Here is a 9,312-nt window from a genome sequence, read left to right as displayed (position 1 = left end):
TTAGCTGTCAGGAAAAATCACGGTAGTTGATCTAAACCACTGCCACCAGCCATTTAAAGTAGAAAAGGTAACATTTGACTGTTACATGAGTGTTTTGACTAAGGGGAAGCTTGGCAACCCCTCCAGCACTCTGTAGGAAGATAGTGTGTGCTGGGTCAGTAAATTTAAAAGGACTAGTAAAGCCAATTTAACTTTATGTGCTCCGGGAGACAGTAGTCAGTCCCAGATAAGGAATTTAAACCTTGGGGAGCCTAAAAGACACTCCTGTGCCACTGCACTGAAGGTGCTGTGTGACACACAGAAAAATATGATGCTTATGGAGTTATTTTAGAAACCCCATAACCAAAGAACACAAAAGTAAAACACAATGAAAATGAAAAGTTCAAAGCCCACATTATAGCAAAAGAGCTGGAGGGCTCTAAGATAGACGGAATTAAGCACTTGTGTGAGAAATCTCCCTAACACTCGTCCCGCCAGACTAAGGGACAGGAGGATCTATTCCCCACCCGGATGGATCTCCTTTTGCAAGTCAGTTAAATGGCCTGCTGAGTACACCAGCAACCTTTTGTAACCCTTGCTATGAAACTTTTTATCAGTGTTTTTCATTTGTAAACTATGTGACATAGAAACCTATTGTGGTACATCTCTCTTTTTTAATCTATAGGGGATTTGATCTAACAGTCCCTCAGAAGTTGTAGCAACCTCTGAACCTATAGTAGGCTTTAAAAGGGGTCCTTGGAAAGGATTCCCTTAGATCTAGAGGGGCCTCCATGGTTCCTCACCACCTCTCTCACAAGAGCAGGTTGGGTCTCAGGTATCTTGGTTGGAGCGGCTGTGGTCAAGCAAGGTACACGCTGCCACTTCCTCTGAGATCTGACCTTACCCATTTTAGAACTTTCCCTCCTAATACTAGGATTTAAATTTGAGTCTTCAGTAGAAGTTACAATAGTCTTAAGGTGTTTAGCCTTAGACCTATTTTTCCTGGTTTTCCACCAGCTTTGAGAATTACCAGTTCTCACAGGCCTAGAGAGGGGTCCAAATTGTCTGTCCACCTCTTCCTCAGAAGCAGGCAGGGGGGGGCAAAGACTTTACAATTGGATGGGCAATGATAGAGCTTAGTTGGGGCTTCCATTTCCCTACTGTACTAGCCTCAGATTTGCCTGCGTTAGAGGTCAACTTACTAACACCAGGGCTTGCAGTGGGGTTCTCTGTAGAAGTTCCCACTGGCTCAGAGTGGTCTCGTAAGGTTGCCTCTCTAGCCAATTTGGTTTGGTTCTGTTTTCTCTCACTGGGAGGCCTGCGGGTACTGGATACTATGCCTAGAGTTTTTAAATTATTCCCCAACAGGACTCTCTCAGGGACCTCATTCTGGACACTGACAGGAATCCTCACTGCCATATTATTACACTGAATGAGAGCAGGTAGAATTGGAACCAACTGGACAGGGCCTCCAGAATATTTAGTGGGACCTTTGGGTGCCTTAGCAACATCCTCAGGCTTGAAAAAGCTTTTCTCCGCTACTGTTCTGCTGGCCTCACTGTCTCTCCTGGCAGGAGTATCCTGGCCATTGACAAGAACACTGTCCATATAATACCCTGTAGAGTTCTCTGGAATGGAGCTGTACACATCCATATTCTGTTTCTTACCCAGACCCATGGACTCAGTGGCCTGAAAACCCAAGGGTGCTTCAGCAAATAGTTGAAAGTGGGCACTAGGCATTTGTACTTCTTCCTCTGGGGAGAAGGCTAAGGAGGCAGTGCTGATCCCTGCAGGTTTACCCTTGCATCTGGGATCTCCTTTCACATGGTCAGTTGACCCACAGACATAGCACTTACCAAATTCTCTCTGGAATGGGGGTTTCTGCTGACCTCCCTCTGGTTCGACACCAGAGGATTCACTAGCCCTAGTTGGTTTCCCATGTGGCTTACCCTAGTTATGTTTGGGGGCCTCTTCTGGTTGGATGGATTTAGATTTAGATTTCTCACCTTTGTGCTGCTTCCCCCATCCTTTTTGGGAGTTGCCTCAGAATCCTTATGAGTGGCCCTGTTGGCTACCCATGAGTCAGCTGCTCTAGCTAACTTTTTTGGATCTAATTCCTTAGAGTCAGCCAAGTGCCGTCTCAGCTCAGGAGAGCAGGCATCAAAAATGGTTTCCAACATAAACAGATTTCTCATACCTTCATAAGTGTTAACTCTGTAACCCTTAACCCAACCATCTAAGTTTTTCAAACATTCACACACCCAGGTAGCCCAAGGGGTACCATCATGCTTTTTGAGGGTCCTAAACCTCTTAAGATACTGAGAAGGGGTCTTCCCAAATCTAGCTATCAAAGCTAGCTTCACAGTTTCATACTCCTGTCTGTCTATATCCCCCAACTCCATTACCACACCAGTTGCAACAGGGGGTAGCCTAGAAAAAAGCCAAGGAATCAACTGATTCTCTCTAATGTCTTGAATCCCATGGTTATATTCAAAAGCAGTCAACCAATCCAAAATATCAAGCTTAACCTCAGCCATACCCACTGCATCTTTGTGCATGCAAGGTCTCTTAGGACTGGAAGACCTAGAGGACTCTGGGAGAGAACCAGTTTCAAGAGACAACCTTTTCATTTCAAGTGCATGATTCAATTCCATTTCTCTGAGTCTAAGTTCTTGATGTTTGCTATCAGTTGCAGCTTGGATTCTTTTAAATTCTAACTCAAGTCTCAGTTTTTCTAAAGAGACCAATTCAGGACTTAGTGTTGGACCTGGTGGGGCCTCTGTGGTCAAAGGTTGAGGCCTATGAGCATGTAGCGGTAAAACAGGGCCTACGTTCTGAGACTCTTCTTCCTCATCTAACTCATCAATAGCATTTGAGTTACTCTCAGACATATTATCATCCTCATCAATATTTTCCATATTTGCTGCAGGGGTGGGGTTTCAGACCCACTTCTCAGACTTTGTTATTCTAACAACCTTTCTATCAATTCAACCTTTTTGCCTTTTACAGTGAGATTCCTAGCTTTAAACATGTCTCTCAATTGATCAACAGTTAAAGTGACTAGGGTCTCCTGTCTAGCTTTCCATATCAGTCATGATAAAACAATTGCTTTTCTAGTTTTGCTTAGCCTTGTGAAGGTTATTGGAACAAAAGTAAAAGTAGCACTCTAAATGTAACAAGTATACTTTATCCTCACCACTGTACACCAGTGTTAGGCAGAATCACACACAGTACCCTTTGGGACCACTACATGCAATTAGGACTACAAGTGTAAGCACAATTTCTCCTTTGGTACAGGCCTGTACTACACAGTAAAGTGGTAGTGATGGTTGAGCAGCCAGACTTATCTCAAGAATTTAAGTGAGCAGTAGAACAAGTTACACAAAGGACCAACTAATACAGTTATTCAAATGACTCAAGGTTTCCTGGTAAAAGAATATACATTTATTTACTCATTCAGTTAGAAAACATCCAACTAGCAAGAGCAGCTCAATATCACACACTAATAAACCACAAATGCACAACCGGCAAGTAAATGAACAAGTTTAGCTCTCCAATGAAGTGGGAGCAAAATGGCACTTCATATACTTTTAAAAGGGGTAAAAAGACAATGTTATGCGAATCAACAGCACAAATGCATTCATAGGCAGTGCAAAAGGGTTTCAGTAACTACAACCAGCAATTCATCTTATAGGCCTGGGCCAAAGTCAATGGTCCAGAGTCTTTGTATTGGATAGCACAGTTCTGGTAGTAACGGTAAAGTCTTTGCCACAGAGTTTAGAAGAATTAGGCTAGGCAAAAAGTTTGACGAATGTTTAGGGAAGGACAAGCCTTCGAAGTTGAGGAAAGTTTCGCGCACTTTCTCGATGGCCGAAAAGATTTCCGGACCGCGTTGGCACAGTACCTTGTTAACGGAGAAGAACTGTAGCTGAGGCAGTTGTTCCTGGCAGTTCAAGCAGATCTCACTGTGCCTGAGCTTCAGTCGTGGGGACAAGAAGGAGGATGTCGGGAGGTTCCTGCACCGCCCAGGGATGAGGCCAAAAGCTTTAGCAAGACGTCCGTTTAAGGTGTGAGTGCCTTAAAGACCACAAGCTGGTTCCCTTCCCTCTGGCTATCTGGTTTTCAACAGCACTCTGATGAAAATTCGAACAGATGGGGACGGTGTCCAGGTGGCCTACGAGTTGGTTGTTCCCACCAAACTCAAGGGAAGAAGTTAACCTTGAAGGGCTTCTCTGTCGATTGGAGTTTCAGGCAATTCGTACCTGCAGCAGGGCTTCACCGGTCGTCCAGGAGTTGCAGCAGTCCTCTTCCTTCAGCTCGTCTTCGGTTCTTTCGTTCCAGTGGTCGACTCTGCTTTCCAAGTCCCAGAGACCTGCTTTTAAAGAGTTTTCCCCCCATTCTTTCCAGCCTGCTGTCACTCACAACAGGGTGGCTGTCCTTGCTGGACAGTCAGCTGGCCAATCACGCCAGAGTGCATTTGGGCCTCCTAGGAGACTAAGCACAGGGAGTTTCGGGCATCGCCCTCACATGCTGTCCACCCCAGACACTCAGGCGCCAGAGGAGGGCTTCAGCACTGAAGCCCGCCAAAGGCTAACGAACAAAGGGACCAAACCTGGTTTGGTATGCAGAGACAAACACAAGAAGGACTTTTCCTAAAAGGAATGGTGAAAAAATCGATGACCAGAGTCTGTTTTTACAGATAAGTCTGGAGTGCCATATTGAAAAACCTAGCTGACCCGATTTTTAGCTACCGTTGTTAGCGATCGGGAAAAATCACGGTAGTTGATCTACACCACTGCCACCAGCCATTTGAAGTAGAAAAGGTAAAATTTGACTGTTACATGAGTGTTTATACTAAGGGGAAGCTAGGCAACCCCTCCAGCACTCTACAGGAACATAGTGTGTGCTGGGTCAGTAAATTTAAAAGGACTAGTAAAGCCAATTTAACTTTACATGCTCTGGGAGACGGTAGTTAGTCAGAGATAAGGTATTTAAACCTTGGGGAGTCTAAAAGACACCCCTGTGCCACTGCACTGAAGGTGCTGTGTGACACACAGAAAAAGCTGATGCCTATGGAGCTGATTTAAAACCCCACAACCAAAGAACACAAAAGTAAAACACATTGAAAATGAAAAGTTCAAAGCCCCAAAATATAGCAAAAGAGCTGGAGAGCTCTAAGGTAGAGGGAATTAAGCACTTGTGTGAGAAATCTCCCTAACAGCATCTGCTCAGACACCCTTCCTGGCCTTAATCATCGCCCAACATACACATGTGACAAGTGAGTGCAAAAACATGTGCATGCTGCCCGTGCCACATCGCCATAGCATCAAAGCACAGTGACAGAATGTGTGCCCACGATAGACGCAAACATACCAAAACGTGTTACAAGATCCACAAACAATGGCCAGGCGTGTTACAGTTTGAGCATGAGTGAGCTTGGTGGCAAAATACCTGTCAGGGAACTATCACATGACCGGTCGATGCATGGGTGGTCGTAGGGCAGTCAGAGAGAGCATGACTCACAGAGGCTGGTGAATTGTGCAGCCACTCTGGAATATCAAATATGTTCCACTACTGCATTCCAGTGGTAGAGGTTGACCAACACATGATAGAAGGCATTTTGTGACTGCACATGCTGGTGAAAGTGTATGCACGACATGTGTTTTACACAGCAATAACAAAGTAATGTGCCATGAACGTGACTATGGAACACTCCCACAATGAGCCCACCTCCCTCCAGCCCAACCACAGTGATGCCAAACACAGAGTGATGCAGCACAGGGCAATGCAAATCCAAACATACAGTGCACACACATTCGTCTGATTGACACACCACCACATGTTAGGCACATGGGCATCCTGCCATCCGCAACCATCCCAGCAACAACAATACACAAGCATGCATGCAACAAGACACATGACCTGCAATGGAGAGATGTACTGGCTCAAAATAGAACTAGCAAACAGGCCGACACACAAATGAACGGCACAAAGCATGTAATTTTACAAACACAATGATATATAAATATGTACAGAATTCTTTTTCAAATGAAGCTGAAAGTTGTTCATGTAAAATATGTAAAAAAATAAAATCATTAAGCCTACAAAACTATATACAGTAAAAACGGGGAAGGAATGTCAGAAAAGTCTGGGGAAAATAATAAAGAAAGAAAGGAAACCTACACCTAAATGACTATTTACACAGGCAGCGGGCTAGTCCATCTCCTCCTCATCAATCTTGCTCAGGCTCTCCACCAGGGCTGAGTCCAGCGAACGTCCTCACTCCACAGGCGGGCCTCCGATCTTGGCTGGAGGGCTTGCAGGGTCTCCAGCATCTGTGTCTCTATCATGCGCAATCAGCGCAATCTCAGCCCTGGCCAACACAATCCTTGCTTCTCGAGCCCGCTGCCTCTCTGCTCCGATTTTCTGCCCATATCGCCAGAACACGGAAGACATTCTGTCCCTCAGGTCCACGTGTTCCTCCTGCCTCACATTACGCACCTGCCCCCTTTCGATTTTGTGCCCTTAGAATTGTAGCCTCCTCCTTAATGCCTGATCCTGCCACAGTGCCCAGTGCCTGCTTTGTGTGTACGTCCTCTGGGTTGATGACGATACCCGGGGGTGTACGGCCGTGCCCTGTTTCTGGGTGCCTGCTGTCCCTCCATTGCTGGTGACCCTGTTGGTGCCTGGGTAGGCACAGTGACCACCTCAGCTGATTGACCTTGGACTCCCAACTCGGGCAGGGATGTTGGCTCCGCCAGACTGGGCAATGTGGGTGGGACTGGTGCACAGCGGGCCCTTGTGGTATCGGGGCCTGAAAGCACCCTGGAGGACAACTGGCGCACAAAGGAGGAAGACGAGTAGTTGGTTGCGTTAGTGAACAGCCCGTGCAGCACAAACCGGAAACAGGCATGTTGCAAGCCAGCTGACGAGTCAGCATACCTCACCATGATGATGTTCAAGCAGACTACGTGTAGCCTGCACATCATCACGGATGACAGCTGTATGCCTCGGCCCTCGGCACAGCACCCCGGCCTGCAGGGGTAGCATACAGTCCTGCATGGCAACAGCAGATGGTAAGGGGGTGTCGGTCTGGGTGGACACAGCTGACACCAGGGGCTGGGTCTGGGTGGATGCTCCCCAGCAGTCGCATACAGCTGCATCCGATGGCCCAGTGACAAGAATTTGCACAGGTGTCTCCAGGGTGGACTTCAGTAGGCACGCCCACCTCAACACCCCCAACTGACCCCATGGGCTGTGTTTCAACAGCCACCTTCCCCCCGCCATCAACCTGGATGACTCCAAGGCGTCTTCCACCATGGATGTCCCCTGTGTGGCATCACCTGTCCCCCCCGCTGCTGAGGAGTCCACTCCCACCTTCGCCTTCTTGAACTTACCCCCAGCAGCATTGTCCAGCCACCTCGCTCCCCGAAGAAGTGCTTTCATGGGAGCGTGGTTGGGCCTTGCACCTCTGCCTGGTGGAGGCATCCCTGCTGCCATACTCTACAGCACTGCTTCCGCCTTCTTCATCAGATGCATCTGTGGAAAAGGAGACACAGAACAGAAACATCAGTGTACTGCACCAATGTGTGCGTGGCAATACCAACATTCACATGAACATGACTAGTCAAGGGAATAACCATCATCCTCCACCCCCACACACGGACACGCAATCCATATACATGCAGATACATGCGTGCCCATCACTCCAGACATTCACATCAGGCTACGTGCCACTCTCACGACCAATCCATTGCGTATGCTACACACATGCATCATGTGCACGTACACATGTCATGCACACAAATCAACAGAGAGGACACAAGCAATGTGATGAGCAGTCATATCAGAGTCCCATTAACTGTAATCCCTCTACATGACTATGTCAGACTTCCAAATGCACATGTTGCATCCAGGCGTGAGTGATGGCCAGTCACACATTCCCATCTTTGCCACATGCACATGAACATCATGCATGCACATGACGCGGGCAACACTACCTCAACTGTCACACGGGCACGTCTCAGATACAAGTAACAAAACATGTGCACGGTCTGAAAGGCCACAGTACAACACACAATACAAGCGATATCTCATACAAATTACATATGGTCCAATGCACACATGGATAGCAATGTCTGGGGCATGTATGCATACATCCGTCTCAGAGGCATACTTGTTGAAAGTCTAAGGGGCTCACTGCCAATATGCAGCAACATGAACATGCACCGTAGTGCATAGCAACACATGAATACTCACCAGTCGACTCCAGACGTTGTATTTGTATTTGTATTTTGTTTATTTATATTGCACACCCTGCCCGGAGGCATCTGGGCGTATTACTTACAAGGTTGCAGGTTAAGTTATAGGTTGACATTCGTTGATGCAACTAGCAAACCTGGATGTCCAGTGCTGGGTAAAACTTCTCCAGGACCCACATGTTGGTATTAGATAGCCGGCACCTGCGCACATGGTGCACCTTTGCGGTGGCACTGGCCTCGATGTAGCGCAGGGCCTTGCTGTGGGTCTTGGATTTCAGGTACTCCCAGCGCTTGTGCACGTTCTTGAAGCTCCAGGATGCCACCCCTTCAGCGTTGATGGCATCCCTTATCCCGACCCAGATCTGCTGGCATCTTTCCATGCAGTGTTGCATCACTGGGTCGAAGAGGGCATCATAATTCTCCAGGGCCTTCTCCACCAGGATGTCAACTTCCCTGGCAGGGACGTTGACAGCCCTCTGCCTCGCTACCGTGGGGTTGCCGCTCTGGTCTGATGGTGACGGTGCAGACCTGACAACCCCAGAGGCAGGTCTGGGTGGGCAACGTGGTTCTGGAGATGGACTGTGGAGCGGTGGTGGTGGTATGGCACAGTGGGAGTCCGGTGAAGGAGCTGAGGTGGTCATAGGGCCAGGGACAGGAGCACTGGTAATGGCTGGACAGCAGGCACTCCAAACGCAGTGCAGGTGGGCATCAGGCACACACACTGGGCAGGCAGCAGCAGATGGCTAGGTAGGAGGCAGATCAGGGCAGTAGGAGGTAGGTTAAATGGCTCAGAGTCAGGAGCATGGGTCTTCCGTGTATTATTCTGTGGGCTTCCGGAAACAGAGTGACTGGACTTTGCGTGTAAGGAATTTGCGTGGACACGTGAAATCCCAGGAAAGGCGCTCAGTGCGTAACTTATATGACATGCGCTGCGTGCTTGCGTTGAGCACGCCTGATTCAGGGATACATAAGTACACGTAGAAGCAACTCTGACCGTACGTGAGAAGGGGAGTAGACGGACGAGTGGAATACTGCGATCTTTGGTGTGCCACGCAATTCGTTCACTTCAGGT

Source organism: Ambystoma mexicanum, chromosome 1q, assembly GCF_040938575.1.
Source record: "Ambystoma mexicanum isolate Mex_15411 chromosome 1q, UKY_AmexF1_1, whole genome shotgun sequence".
Classification (NCBI taxonomy): Eukaryota; Metazoa; Chordata; class Amphibia; order Caudata; family Ambystomatidae; genus Ambystoma; species Ambystoma mexicanum.
Note: the sequence above shows the minus strand (reverse complement) of the source record.